At 37.4% G+C, this 15,218-nt stretch overlaps 3 non-coding genes across 3 annotated transcripts; 2 read left to right on the top strand and 1 right to left on the bottom strand.

The window, feature by feature from the left end:
- Nucleotides 1-2,589: 2,589 nt before the first annotated feature.
- Nucleotides 2,590-2,661, top strand: TRNAA-AGC (transfer RNA alanine (anticodon AGC)). The gene has a single exon. It is a non-coding gene; the product is annotated as a tRNA-Ala (tRNA).
- A 1,900-nt stretch (nt 2,662-4,561) lies between these two features.
- Nucleotides 4,562-4,643, bottom strand: TRNAS-GCU (transfer RNA serine (anticodon GCU)). Its single transcript has one exon. It is a non-coding gene; the product is annotated as a tRNA-Ser (tRNA).
- A 10,029-nt stretch (nt 4,644-14,672) lies between these two features.
- TRNAT-CGU (transfer RNA threonine (anticodon CGU)) lies at nt 14,673-14,746 on the top strand. Its single transcript has one exon. It is a non-coding gene; the product is annotated as a tRNA-Thr (tRNA).
- The last annotated feature ends 472 nt before the right edge of the window (nt 14,747-15,218 follow it).

The raw sequence follows: 15,218 nt of genomic DNA, 5'->3' as shown, positions 1-15,218 counted from the left end.
TTTTTTTTTTTACATTTCTCCTTAGTTACCAAAAAAAAATTTGGAGAGATAACTTTTTATCTGGCTTTCTCAAGATTCCAGACTGTTATCACAGACCACAGATCTTGAAAATCAAGTGGTGAAGACTGGAATTAGACGCTCAACTCTCCTCTTGTGTTCCTTTTTTTATCCTGAAAAAAAATAAATCTGAAGTTCCACAGGCAGTCTTCTCTGTATTTTTTTTTCATTATTATGCATTAGGTGAAAGTTTACAGAGCAGATTAGTTCCCCATTCAATAGTTTATACATAAAGTGTTCCAAGACATTGGTGTCATTCCCCACAATGTGCCAGCGCTCTCCCCATTTCTATCTTAGGTTCTCCGTTTACTTTTATCCTGATTTTCTACCCCTTCTTGCCTTCTCCACTTTGTTTTTGGGCAAATGTTACCCTTTTGGTCTCATATAATTGATTGTTCTAAGGAGCAATTTTCTCTCGGGTATTACTGTTTATTTTATGGGCCTGTCTATGGTCTGGTTAAAAGGTGGTCTCTGTGAATGGCTTCAGTTCCAGTTCAGAAGAGTGTCTTAAGGCCATAGTCTCAGGGGTTCCTCTGGTCCCTGTCAGACTGGTAAGTGTGGTCTTTTACTTCTCTGCATGTTTTATCTGCCAGCTATAGACCCACCATTAAAACAATCACTGGGAATAGCCCCTTAAAAGGCAAAATCCTTAGGAATAAATCTAACCAGGGATGTAAAAGACACATAAGGAAAACTACAAAACACTATTGCAAAAAAACCAAACATACATAAATGGAAAAACATACCACGCTCATGGACAGGAAAACAACATTGTGAAAATGTCAGTTCTACCCCAAATGATCTATAGATATAATGCAATTCCAGTGGAAAAACTAATCACCAAATTCATATGAAAAGTAAAGAGGCCCTGGATGAGCAAAGCATTACTAAAGTAAAAGAATAAAGTAGAGGCCTCACAGTACCTGATCTCAGAACCTACTATACAGCCACTGTAGTCAAAACAGCTTAGTACTGGCACAACAACAGGCACATAGACCAATGGTATAGAATTGAGAACCCAGTTGTAAATCCATCCACCTATGGTCAGCTGGGGTCCTGGTGGTGCAGTGGTTAAAGAGCTTGGCTGCTAACCAAAAATGGCTGACAGGTCGAATCCACCAGGTGCTCCTTGGAAACCATATGGGGCAGTTCTACTCTGTCCTATAGGGTTGCTATAAGTTGGAATCAACAGGTTTGGTTTTTCGCTTTTACGGTCAGCTGATCTTTGAAAAAGGACCAAAGTCCATTAAATGGGAAAAAGACAGTCTTTTCAACTGGACAGGGAGAATCCAGAGCGTATAGGGAAAGAGGGAGAGTGCTGACACATTACGGGGATTGCAACCAATGTCACAAAACAATCTGTGTATAAATTTTGGGATGAGCAACTAATTTGCACTGTAAACTTTCACCTAAAACACAGTAAAATAAAATAAAAAATCACTAGCAAAAGGAAATGAAATAACCATAATTAGTTTAGACCATTCATCACTTGTGCAAGCTCTCTGTATGAACAAAATTCTGGTTCTCTTAGCAAGGAGTAAGGGTGAGAAATGCTAGTGTAACCTTGTCAGGTCAACTTTCCCAGCATCATCGCCACCTTGCTCCTCCTCCCTACTTCAATGTTCTGAACGATGTGCAAGTTTATGTCTTACATGTGCTTGTAAACCCTCCCCTCAATTCTACTTGGCATTTCTACACATCTTTCAAGATTTGCTTCCTAGGTCACTGTATTTGGGGACTCTGTTGAACTCTCTAGGCAGGCCCAAAACCTCAGTTTGCACCTCTTGGTGACAAAGGGGTTCCAATGTCCAGACTATCATTGTCTGCAAAAAACAAAGCACCACAAAAGCAGGAGCTTAGCCTTAATCTAAGGAGAAGTAAGGTATTTCTCACTTCATTCGTTCTAAAGAGTCTGAGGATTCGTATTTGCTGGATTTTACTCGTATACTCTGCCTGGGTAAAATGCGGACTGCAAGATGCAATCTACATTTTTACGCTTTAACCCTCCCAGTTACCAAGAGAGTGAAAGTTCACTTTTGCAGCAGAAATTCCTCCGTTGGCAACTTGTTTTTTAAGAAAAGATACGTAGAGGTTTCTGGAGTTAGGGGATAAGATGCAGAGATAGGGAAGGGAAATTGGGGACTGTTTAGCTGTTTCTATAATTAAAGACAGTCATTGGCAAAGCGTTTTTTACCTTTCCTGAAAGGATCTTTCCTGTGTCCACGATTTCTTTTGAAAAAAGAGAAAATCATTCAGAATAGGAAGATCTAGGAGTCTGTTTCCTACTGAAATTTCCAACCCCAGTTACATAGTCTTCGATTTCCTTGTTCTTTTTTCATCAGTGACAAAATATTTACAGAATACAAGTCAGAATTTCTTAGTGGATTCTTGTAAAACATGGGGATGAAAATTGTAAACCTTGTTGAAGAAAGAACAAAAAGAAAGAAATTTAAATTTAAAAAAGTTTTTGAAGGAAGTAAATTTCTGTTTTATTTCATGATATTGATTTGGAAATAGTAAGTAACATGCAGTGGGGATGTAGCTCAGTGGTAGAGCGCATGCTTAGCATGCATGAGGTCCCGGGTTCGATCCCCAGCATCTCCATTCTTTTACGTTCCTACTCATGAATCATCTTTCTATGTTATTTCACAAACCATTTCTATAGAATTAGAAAGCATCTTGCCTCCAACTACTTCTGTTTTGCTCCGGTCAAGCTTGTAACCCTTTTGCTTTTTGTTTTCATTTCTCTCCGACCTCAGCAGCGTTTACGTATGGTCACCCACAAAGCGAAACCGAGTGACTTCGGCTTCTGTCCCATTTTTTAAAAAGGTCATTTATCCACATAAATCCAAATTAGAAAATTTGTCAACGTATTAATGTTTTCACTTAGTCTTGGTGCTGGAGGCTGGGGTGGAGGATGGGACGGTCGGCTGTTTCAGGTTTTACATTTTGAGGTTTAATGAGAGAAAGATGGATTTTGCCTGAAGCTCGCTGGAAAGAAAAGGCAATCTTCCCAGACCTGGGATTATGAAAGAATTGAGTAAATTTAGCTTCTCGAAACATGGGAATTCCCTCAGAAAACGAACACAAAGGGGTGAAATACAAGCATTTCGACACAGATACTTTTTCCTTCAGAGACTGCGTTTTGCCAGTAAATTCACAGCCTTCACATCGCTGTGTGGATTTGATCCCTTTTATACCGATCTCTTCATATCGGAATCGACTTGATGGCAACGGGTCAACGGGTCATACTGATCTCTTTTGAAATCTCTGAATTTGCCTCAGTGATTCTAAAACTGCTCACGTCAGTGCTCTTAAAAAAAAAAAAATCCACTTCTCTCTCTAAAGCTGTCCCTTTTTATACCATTCACGAGAGTGAGGTCTGTCTTTGGCTAGTTCCTTTGTGTACTTTCCAGAAGGTCTGCTCCCTTTTGGAATGCAACATCTACTGACTGTATCTTGGTGCTTCAGTGTAGACTTCCAACTTGTGACACCCTGACACATTAGCAACTGCAGGAGCTTTAGCAAACAGTTTTTCTGTGGTTTCATTTTTTTCTTAGTCTGGTCTCCAGCAGCCCCGGAGCCATGGACAGTCCCTGCCTGGCTGTGATTAATCAAGGACGCCTTGATATGACTAAGGGCAATGTACCAAATCCTTACAAGTACAGGAACCCATCTTAAAAGATAATAATGGCTGCCACCCTTTTTGTCACTTTTTAATGTTTTGGGCTGTCAAACACGGATAGATCCAGTTCTTGTGCCACCTGAACCTCTAAGAAAAAATACAAAATTTAGGTCTGGGTGTTAGAATGTACCTGTGAAAGTATGGCGTCCTGATGTAGCTTTAAAGATATTAGAACACTTTGAGATTTTTTGCTTCAAAGGACATAATCAAAAAAGTGAAAAAAACACCCACAGAATAGGAAATGGGGGAAAATATTTGCAAATCATATATATGATAAGGGACTTGTATCCAGAATACATAAAGAACTCTTACAACTCAATAGAAAAAAAAGACAAATAACCCAATTTAAAAGTAGGCAAAGGATAGCTATTTCTCCAAAGAAGATATACAAATGGCCAAAGCCATTTGTAATGATACTGATGCTCAGTATCATTAGTCATTCCAAAAACCAACCCGTTGCCCTGGGGTTGAGTCATAGAGACCCTGTAGGTGCCCTATAGGACAAAGAACAGCCCCAGAGTGGCTGGTGGATTCTAACTGCCAACATTTTTGGTTAGCCAAGCTCTTTACCACTGCACCACCAGGGTTCCTCATTAGTCATTAACCCGAAAAAGCCAAGTCCCTTGCCGTTGAGACGATTCCAACTCACGGTGACCCTATATGATCCTATAGGGCAGAGTAGAACTTGAACTGCCAGCCTTTTGGTTTACAACCGAACGTCCAACCACTTGCGCCGACAGGTAAATGTTGACTAGGTGGTGATCACACCTATTGTTTTGGCTACCTGGAGCAGAGGATTCAAGAAAATCCTGAAGCAGCCGACGAGGGTGGGATTCGAACCCACGCGTGCAGAGCACAATGGATTAGCAGTCCATCGCCTTAACCACTCGGCCACCTCGTCAGGTACTGTTGGCTTCTCGGAAAGTGCAAATTAAAACTACACTGAGATACCACTTTACAGTATACCATAATACATGCGCATAATAGCTATTATTCATATGACAGACAATAGCAAGTGTTAGAGAAGACGTGGGGTAATTGAAACTCACACACATTACTGGTGGGAATGTAAAATAGTAAGACCACTTCTCAAAAAGTTATGGCAATTTCTCAAAAAGTTAAACATAGAGTTTCCTTCTGACCCAGCAATTTCACTTTTAGGTATACATCCAAGAGAAATGAAAATACATATCCACACAAAAACTTGTACACCAATGCTCATTTCAGCATTATTTTTTAATAGCCAAAAAGCTGGAATCAACTCAACTGTGCATCAGTGGATGAACTGGTAAGCAAAATGTGACATATCCATACAAAGGAATATTATTCAGCCATAAAATTATTGAAATATTGATACATGCTACAACATGAACCTTGAAAATATTATGCTATGTGAAAATAGTAAAATACAGAAAGCCACGTATTGTATCATTTCATTTATCTGAAATGTCCATAGTAGGCAAACCTACAGACACAGAAAGTAGGCTAGTGGTTGCCAGGGGGTGAGGGTTATAGGAGTGATCGCTAATGGACATGGGACTTCTTTTGAGAGTAATGAAAATATTCTGAAATTAGACAATGGTGATGGATACACAACTCTAAATACACTAAAAACCACTGAAGTGTACACTTTAAAGGGTGAAGTTTATGTCATGTGAATCTTATCTCAATAGAGTTGTTATTTAAAATGAAGAAGCTTAGAATGATACTGAAGAACCCCAAAGATGAACAAATGGCAAGGCATACCATACCATATTTATTGGTACAAAGACTCAACATCAACTTTACTCAAGCTAGTTCATAAATGTAATGCAGCCTGGTCAATTCATGGTTGTTTTTTGCCAGGGAGGAGAGACACACTAATTCTAAAATTCATAAGAAAAAAAAAAAAGGTAAAAACGGTCATATATCAGATAAGGAGGATAATAGAGGGGGAATGAACTTATAGGATCTCTCTTTCTCCGTCTCTATTTAGAGTGACAAAAAGAGAGAGAAAATTTTAACCTGAATGTTATTTTCTCTCGGCACCATAATCTTATTATTTCATTGTTTTTTGTTTGTTTTTTTAGTTTCCATTGCTGCTGATGAGAAATCCACTATAAATTTAGTATTTTTTTTATTACTATGTAAGAAGCTTATCTTAACTGAAGGAAAAATAAGATCAGACTTACGAGATATTTTCATGAAGTGTGATGACAGTTTATAAGCAAACTAGTTTTTACCAGCAAGAGAAAACATTAGCAAAAAAAAAAAAAAATCAAAGCAAATACATCTTCACAGTTTCCCTATACTAGAAAAGATTTTTCATTGAACCATTAACTTTAAAGTAATATAAGAGGTTTTTTTTCAATGCTAAAAAGACACGATATGTTTCTTTTCTCTTCATGGGCATTAATTATTTTTACCTTTTAGCTATTAAAAATGCTTTGAGACATTTTTCAGACAATTTTAAAATTGAAAACTCAATGGATAAAGTTAAAAAAAAAATGCTGTTTCAAAGTTTTATGCCCCAAGTAAAACATACCACATAAATTGTGTTTAAAGCATATATCAGCTTGATTTATCTAAATAGTGTTAAGGTAATTCATTTAAGATTCATATTCTACTGTACTTGAGTTAAAGCACAATTATAATTGTTCTACTGAATCTTTTTGTTCTGTGTGTCTTTTAGAATTAATCTTTGTTTTACTTCAATATTACTACAAGGCATAAATTAAGGAAGACTTCAATCTCTCGCATTTCTTCATACCTGGAAAAATCTCAGGAATTACCTACTCAAATTTTCCTCCCCTTCTCCTGTAAAAAACCATTAACAGACAGATATAAGGCTTTTTCACTCCACCCTTCATATTTGTGTCTCATGTTTTCCTTTTTTTTCTCTCTCTACTTTGTGCCCTGGGCAAGTTTCACAGGTCATCTCCTAGTTTACTAATCTTCTCTGCAACCGCAAAATTGCCGTTTATTCTTTGATTTAATTTCAATTATTATATTCTTCATTTCTAGAAGTTCTATTTAGTTCTTCTTCCATTTTTCCTTCCCTTTTTTACATTGCCCTATTTTTAATTACAGTTTCCTTTCACATTTTTATTAATCTTAGTGATTTGAAGTTCCTTTTATATGTGCTTTTTTATTGTGGAAAATACACATAGCAAAACATGCACCAATTCAATAATTTCTACATGTACAATACAGCAACACTGATTACATTCTTCACCCATTTTCAATTTGTTTCTCTCCTATTGACATAAACTCACTTCCCCCTAAGCTTCCTATGTAACCTTCTGAGTGGCTTTTATTGACTTGATCCCATATACACATAGCAAGTTCTTTAAAAGAGCACAACTCTTGTGGCAGACATTCTTTACTAGTAAGTTAGACTATAGTTTGTTTTAAAGAAGGCTTCAGGGAACATTTTTGGTTTATGCTTTCAAGGCTAAAGATTATCTCAGGGCAATAATTTTGGGAGTTCATCCAGCCTCAATGGCTCTATAAAGTCTGGATTCCAGGAGAATTGAAATTCTGTACCTCATTTTCTTTTATGATGGCTTTTTAAATGTTTTATTATCTTCAGTTGTATGGTGCTAATTTCACTATTACTTAGTATGTTTATTCTCCCTCATGTTGGTTTAGTCCACATCATTTTTATTATAACATACTTAATGGAGTTGCTTTTTATTCTGGGGACCAAGTTCCTGGCTGCTAACCAAAGGGGCAGGAGTTCAAATCCACCAGCTGTTCCTTGGAAACTCGATGGGGCAGTTCTACCCTGTCCTACAGGGTTGCTATGCATCTGAACTGGCTCCACAGCACCTAACAACAACAATGTTCTGGCAAACTTTCCCCAAAGACTTTTTTTTTTTTTTTTTGCAGTTGCTTCTGTCAGGTTCCCTGGAGTTCCAGTAATAGACCAGTTTTCACCTTAGTTTCTGGTCTGATATTCCTGAACCCTGTAAAAAAAAAAAAAAAAAAATTTTTTTTTTTTTTTTTTTTTTTTTTGAACCCTGTAGGTGGCATAAATTTAGGCCACACATTCTGGATTGGTGCAGTTTGGATTTTGATTTTTCATTGGAAATGTTGCTTTAATTGTTACTTTCACAAAAGCTCCTGGCAGAAGACAACCTTCCTTGCTGTTTTCCACTATAGTTTGTCGAATTTTTCTAGTCTTCTGCCCAGGGTGGGAAAAGCCTTTGGAGCCTCATTTTCACATCTCTGTCCCCAAATGGGCCCCAGGCCATGTCTTCTGACTCTGAATGCACTAAGGTGGAGCTGCTATCATTCTATAGAGCTTCTGTCTACTTCTCTAGCTTAAAAGGTGTCAATTCATGTACTTAGAATGCTGGACTCGGATTTCCTTTGTATTTTAACCTAGAGACTTCCTTACTTCCCCCTTCCTTTTTTTTTCTTTTTGATATTGCATATGCATTTATGTTTCCACTTACATTTTAAACGTTTTATGAAAAATAGACTTTATTTTTTAGAGTAATTTTAGGTTTACAGAAAAATTTCGCAGAAAGTACAAAGTACAAAGTTACTGTGTACTCCCTCCACCCAACAACAGTTTCCCCTATTTTTTTTAGTATCTTGCCTCATTGTGATACATTTCTTACAACTGATGAACCAACCAATGGTGATACATTATTATTAACTAAATCCATAGTTTGCATTATTCTGTGGGTTTTGACAAATGTACAGTGTCATGTATCTACCATTGCAGTATCACACAGAATATTTTTTACTGCCCTAAAAATGCCTTATGCTCCACCTATTCATCCCTCCCTCCTTCCCCCTGAACTCCTGGCAACCGCTGATCTTTTTACTGTCTCTATAGCTTTTCCTTTTCTAGAAAGTCATATAGTTGAAATCATACAATATGCTTTTCGAGACTGGATTGTTTCACTTAGCAATAGGCATTTAAGATTCCTCCATGTCTTTTCATCATTTCACAGCTCTTTTTTTTAAAATCACTGAATAATATTTCACGATATGGTTGTACCATATTTCTTATCCACTCACCTTTAGAAGGACATCTTGGTTGATTCTAATTTGGGGCCATTGTGAATAAGTTGTTAAAAACACTTGTGTGCAGGATTTTGTGTGCACATATATTTTCACCTTATTTCGGTAGATACCTAGGAGCATGATTGCTAGATTGTACGGTAAGCTAATGTTTAAGTTTATTTAAAAAAAAAAACAAAAACTGCCAAATTGTCTTCCAAAGTGGCTGTACCATTTTGCATTCTCACCAGCAATGAATGAGGGTTCTTATTGCTCCATGGCCTCAACAGCATTTGGTGGTGTCAGAGTTTTTAAATTAAGCCATTCTAATACCTTTGCAGTGGTATTTCAAGGTTGTTTTAATTTGTAACTCCCTAATGTCCAGCGTTTCTTAAGCTGAAAAAGCTGAAGAAAAAATTCAAGCCTTGAGTTGCAACATTGAAGGAGTCAATGAGCAAAATATTGAACGATGCAGGAAATATCAAAAGAAGATGGAAGGAATACAGAGTCACTGTACCAAAAAGAATTTGTTGACATTCAACCGTTTCAGGAGGTAGTATATGATCAAGAACAAATGGTATTGAAGGAAGAAGTCCAAGCTGCGCTGAAGGTATTGGCAAAAAACTCAGGAATTGATGGAATACCAATTGAGATATTTCAACAAATGGATGCAACACTGGAAGTGCTCACTCCTGTACGCCAAGAAATTTGCAAGACAGCTACCTTGCCAACCAACTGGAAGAGATCCATATTTGTGCTCATTCCAAAGAAAGGTGACCCAACAGAATGTGGAAATTACTGAACAATATCATTATTATCACACACAAGTAAAATTTTGCTGAAGATCATTCAAAAATGATTGCAGCAGTACATCCACAGGGAACTGCCAGAAATTCAAGCCAGATTCAGAACAGGACATGGATTGAGGGATATCTTTGCTGATGTCAGATGGATCCTGGCTGAAGGCAGAGAATATCAGAAAGATGTCTACCTGTGTTTGACTATGCAAAGGCATTTGACTGTGTGGATCATAACAAGTTATGGATAACATTGTGAAGAATGGGAATTCCAGAACACTTAATTATGCTCATGAGATGCCTATGCATAGACCAAGAGGCAGTCATTAGAACAGAACAAAGGGATACTGTGAGGCTTAAAATCAGGAAAGGTGTGAGTCAGGGTTATATCCTTTCACCATACTTACTCAATGTGTATACTAAACAAATAATATGAGAAACTGGACTATATGAAGAAGAACACAGCATCAGGATTAGAAGAAGACTCATTAACAACCTGCATTATGCAGCTGACATAACCTTGTTTGCTGAAAGCAAAGAGGACTTGAAGTACTTGCTGATGAAGATCAAAAAACTATGGTCTTCAGTGTTTTTTTTTTCAGTGTGGATTTATACCTCAGCACAAAGAAAACAAAAATCCTATCAACTGGGCCAGTAAGCAACATCATGATAAATGGAGAAAAGATTGAAGTTGTCAAGGATTTCATTTTATTTGAATCCACAATCAACAGCCATGGAAGCAGCAGTCAAGAAATCAAAAGATGCATTGGATTGGGAAAATCTGCTGCAAAAGACCTCTTTCAAGTATTAAAAAATTGAAGATGCCACTTAAAAGACTAAGGTGCTCCTGACCTAAGCCATGATGTTTTCAATGCCTCATATGCATGTGAAAGTTGGACAATGAATAAGGAAGACAGAAGAAGAATTGACATCTTTGAATTACAGTGTTTGTGAAGAATATTGAATATACCATGGTCTGCCAAAAGAACAAACAAATCTGTCTTGGAAGAAGTACAGCCAGAATGCTCCTTAGAAGCAAGGATGGCAAGACTTGTCTCACACACTTTGCACGTGTTATCAGGAGGAATCAGTCCCCGGAGAAGGATACCATGCTTGGTAAAGTAAAGGATCAGCAAAAATGAGGAAGACCTTCAACAGTATGAATTGACATAGTGGCTGCAACAATCGACTCAAGCATAACAATGATTGTGAAGATGGTGCAGGACTGAGCAGTGTTTCTTTCTGTTACTCATAGGGTTGTTAGGAGTCAGGCTGACTTGATGGCACCTAACAACAGTGACCTATGATGTCAAGCTTCTCTTTAATATGCTTATTTGCCTTTTGTGTAACTTCTTTGGTGAAGTGTCTGTTTAGATCTTTTACCCATTTTTTAGTTGGGTTGTTTGTTTTCTTATGAGTGTTAGGAGCTCTTTGTATATCTTGGATACAAGTCCTTTATTGGATATGTCTTTTACAAATATGTTCTCCCAGTCTGTGGCTTGTGTTTTCATTTTCTTAACCATATCTTTCACACAGCGGAAGCTCCTCTTTTGGTGTGTTTAAAAAGTCATCGCCAAACCCAAAGTTATCTAGATTTTCTTCTATGTTATCTGCTAGAAATTTATAGTCTTGCATTTTACATTTAGGTCTGTGGTCCATTTTTTAGTTAATTTTTTGTGAAATGTGTAAGGTCTGTGTTTAAATACTCTTTTTGCTTAGGGATATCCAGTTATTCCTGCACCATTTGTAGAAAAGATTATCCTTTCCGTCACTGAATTGCCTTTGCCCACTTGTCAAGATGAGTTGACTAAATTATCAGCTTTCTATACTATTCCACATCAATTTGTCTATTATGTCACCAGTACCTCACTCTCTTGATCACTATAGCTTTATACTAAGACTTGAAGTCAGGCTGTATTAGCCTTCCAACTATTTTTCTTCTGTATTAACTATTCTGGATCTTTTGCCTTTCCATATAAGCTTTAGGATTAGTTTGTTTATATCCATAAAAAATAACTTGCTGGGATTTTGGGTGGGATTGCATCGAATCCATAGATCAAGTTGGGGAGAACTGACATCTTAACTGAGTCTCTCCATCCATAAACATGTAATGTTTCTCCATTTATGTATATCTCCTTTTATTTCTTTTGAGTTTTGTAATTTTCTTCGTATAGATCTCATACATATTTTGTTAGATTTATACCTAAGTGTTTCATTTTTTGATGCTAATGTAGTGGCATCATGTTTCTAATTTCAATTTTCAATTGTTTATTGCTAGTATAATTGACTTTGTGTATTAACCTTGTATCATGCAGCCTTACTATAATCGTTTGTTGATTTCAGAAGTCTTTTTGTCAGTTCTTTGAGATTTTCTACATAGACAATCATATCATCTGTGAACAAAGACAGTTTTATTTCTTCCAAAAAAAAAAAGTTTTTCTTTTTAATCTGTATACATTTTATTTCTTTTTCTTATCCAACTGCATTAGCTAAGACTTCCAGCCTTGCTCTTGGTCTTAAGGGGAAATCACTTTGTTTCTCACCATTAAATATGATGACAGCTGTAGGTTTTTTGTAGATAGTCTTTATAAGGACTTTCTCCCTATTCCTAATTTCCTGAGAGCTTTTATCATGAATAGATATCGATTTTGTCAAATAGTTTCTGTGCATCTATTGATATGATCACATGATTTTTCTTCTTTGACCTGCTGTTATAATGAATTACACTGTTTTTCAAATGTTGAACCAGCCTTGCAACATGGAATAAACCCCACTGGGTCATTGGGCATAACTGTCTTTATACATTATTGGATTCAGTTTGCTAATATTTTGCTGAGGAATTGTGCATCTATGTTCATGAGACAGATTGCTTTATATTTTCCTTGCTTGCAATGCTTTGTCTGTTTTTGGCAGTACGATAATGCTAGACTCAAAAAATGAATTAAGCAGGGTTCCTTCTGCTTGTATTTTCTGAAATAAATTGTAGAGAATTGGTATCATTTCTTCTTTAAATGTTTGTTAGAATTCACAAGTGAAACCATCTGGGCCTTGTGCTGTCAGTTTTGGAAGGTTATTAATTTTTGCTTCAATTTCTTTAATAGATACAGGCTGTAAGTTGGGGCCTGTCTTAACAGCAAGAACAATAATGTAATTTATGAAAATTTCTTGTTTGATAGTCTATCGTATGTAGCCATCTTGTACCTAGTTGTAGCCACAGAACTTATTTCAGCACCTGACACACAGTAGGTACTCACTAATGTGACTTTTATTGAAAAAAACAAAAAACAAACAAACAAAACTGTTGCTGTTAAGTCATTTCCAACTCATGGCAACCCCACGAGTTAAAAATTAGAACTGCTCCATAGGGCTTTCTTGGCTGTAATTTTTGTGGAAGCAGATTGCCAGGTCTTTCTTCTACAGCACCTCTGGGTGGGTTCAAACCACCAGCCTTTAGGTTAGTAGTCTAGCACAAACCATTTGTGACACAAGAAACACCTACATGGACAATATTTCACCGTAAATACTATCATCCCAATTGTACTTTTGTGTCTAAAATTTATACAATCCTTTGATCGTAGATAATTCAGCTAATCAGACTTCAAAATGCCATGATTTCTGGTCCATTATGATTTTTGGGGTGCTTTTTCAAAACTCAGTAAATATACAGCAACTGTAGCTGGAGTAGTAGTGGTAGTCCTAAACCTAGTGTTTTGCTAATATATACTAAATTAAAAATTGACCATCCTGGTTAATGAGAAAATAAGTTTATATTCACCACAAAAACATTCTGAGTGGGATTGAAAATGGCCATGCTAAACATTTGACTCAAGAGAGGAATTATGAAAGACTTTAGGATTCAAGGGCACTGCCAGTCCCAGAGTAATCCCTTGGTGATGCAAATAGTTAACTGCTCCACCTACTAACCAAAAGGTTGGTGGTGCAAACCCACCCAGAGGTCCTTTAAAAGACAGACCTGGTGATCTGCTTTCAAAAGGTAACAGCCTTGAAAATCCTATGGAGCAGCTCTACTCTGCACACGTGTGGTGGCCCTGAGTGGGAGTAGATTCAATGGCAACTGGTTTGGTTGGGGTTTTTGACCAGTCCCAGAGGCACTTCCAGCCTTTGTTTGGTTAAAGAAATTATTCTGGAGTCCTCCCTGTTGCCCTTTTAACAAGGCAGCCGAAGCTCGGTAGATGTGCAGTAAGCCAAAAGAAAAAAGATTTCCACGCTTCTCCTTTTCAGCACCAACCTCAATCCCAATTAAAGGCAGAAAACTAGGACCCAAACATTAACACTTAAGAATGGATTCTTGATTTTGTGATTTTTTCAAGTCATTTAATATGTATTTAATTTCCAAATAAAGTGAAGACGATACTAAAGAGCATCCCCTTGAAGTCTCAAAATGAGGAAGGCAGAACTGAAAACGAGGAATTTCTCGATGACGCCTCCAGAACCCCTGCAAGTTGTGGTTTCCATCTGTACACCTCCTAAGAGCCAGAAGAACAAAAGGTCATTTCCCTGCCTCGGGCAAGGAACGGGTCTCGGAATTTGAATCATAAAACCGTTAAGAGAGCCCTGACCAAGCCCCCTCCTTGGCTTATAAAGGGTGTAAGGTCTCACAGCTCTTAGAAGAGTCTGAAAGTGTTATGCGTTTCTGTTTGTTTTTCAAAGCACATACGTGCCATCTTCTAACGGCCAAGAATGTCATTAATCTGATAAAAGTTGTAACTGATTTATTTTAATAGAAAAGCCTTTCACTTCACTTTTAGAATATTCAGTTACTTGAAGATTCTAAATTACTGCAATCCGGTGGAATTTAAAAACGGTTCCGGTCGCACTCAGGAAGGCCCTTTCCTCCGCACTGAGCACGCAGCTCGTCTCCACTCTCGCGGATTCTGTGGTTTCATCTGCCCTCGGGGACACGCTGACATTGTTCTAGTACATTTTCTAAGCGGTTGTGTGCCTGCATATGTGTGTGTGTCAAGCTTGATGAGAGTCTAAACTCCGGAAATTCCTTGCCTGACACTGCCTTTACTACGAAGTCAGATTTGAGAAGTGCGTGCACTGATTGACAACACAGCTGTTCACCTAATCGAGTACGATTTGTTCATAAAAGAAGCCATACCCTTCGCGCCACCGGCCCTGTGGCTTAGTTGGCTAAAGCGCCTGTCTCGTAAACAGGAGATCCTGGGTTCGAATCCCAGCGGGGCCTTTTTCGTCAAAAGGGGAAAACATGTTTTAATTTCTAGTCTGAAGTTACCTTAAATCACAATGTCACATCCACTGCTCCGTGCTATGATCTCTCCAAATTCCCCTCATTCCACCTACATACTCAAAAACTCAGGCTCTGTACCGATGATCTATCACACAAATATATTGGTATTTAACTGTTCTTGGGGGTTCAAAATCAATCATAGGTCAACAATTTCTAAAATAAAATGGAAAAACCTTAAATATAAACCATTAAAAAATATATTCTGCTGCTTTTTCAAACCCTAAGCACTCTTAAAAATGGTTACCGTTCCTTGAACACTTGCTGTGCTGTGTTTTGTGTATTTTCTCACGTTTTTAATCCCAAGAAATACTCTCAAAAATAAGCATTATTATGTACATTTTACAGATGAGGAAACTGAGAATTGGAGAGAAGTGAAGTAACTTGCCAGAATTGCACAGCTAGTAAGTAA

This window comes from Elephas maximus, chromosome 1 (assembly GCF_024166365.1).
Source record: "Elephas maximus indicus isolate mEleMax1 chromosome 1, mEleMax1 primary haplotype, whole genome shotgun sequence".
Lineage (NCBI taxonomy): Eukaryota > Metazoa > Chordata > Mammalia > Proboscidea > Elephantidae > Elephas > Elephas maximus.
The sequence above is the reverse complement of the archived record's forward strand: the minus strand, read 5'-3'. Positions and strand labels throughout refer to the sequence as shown.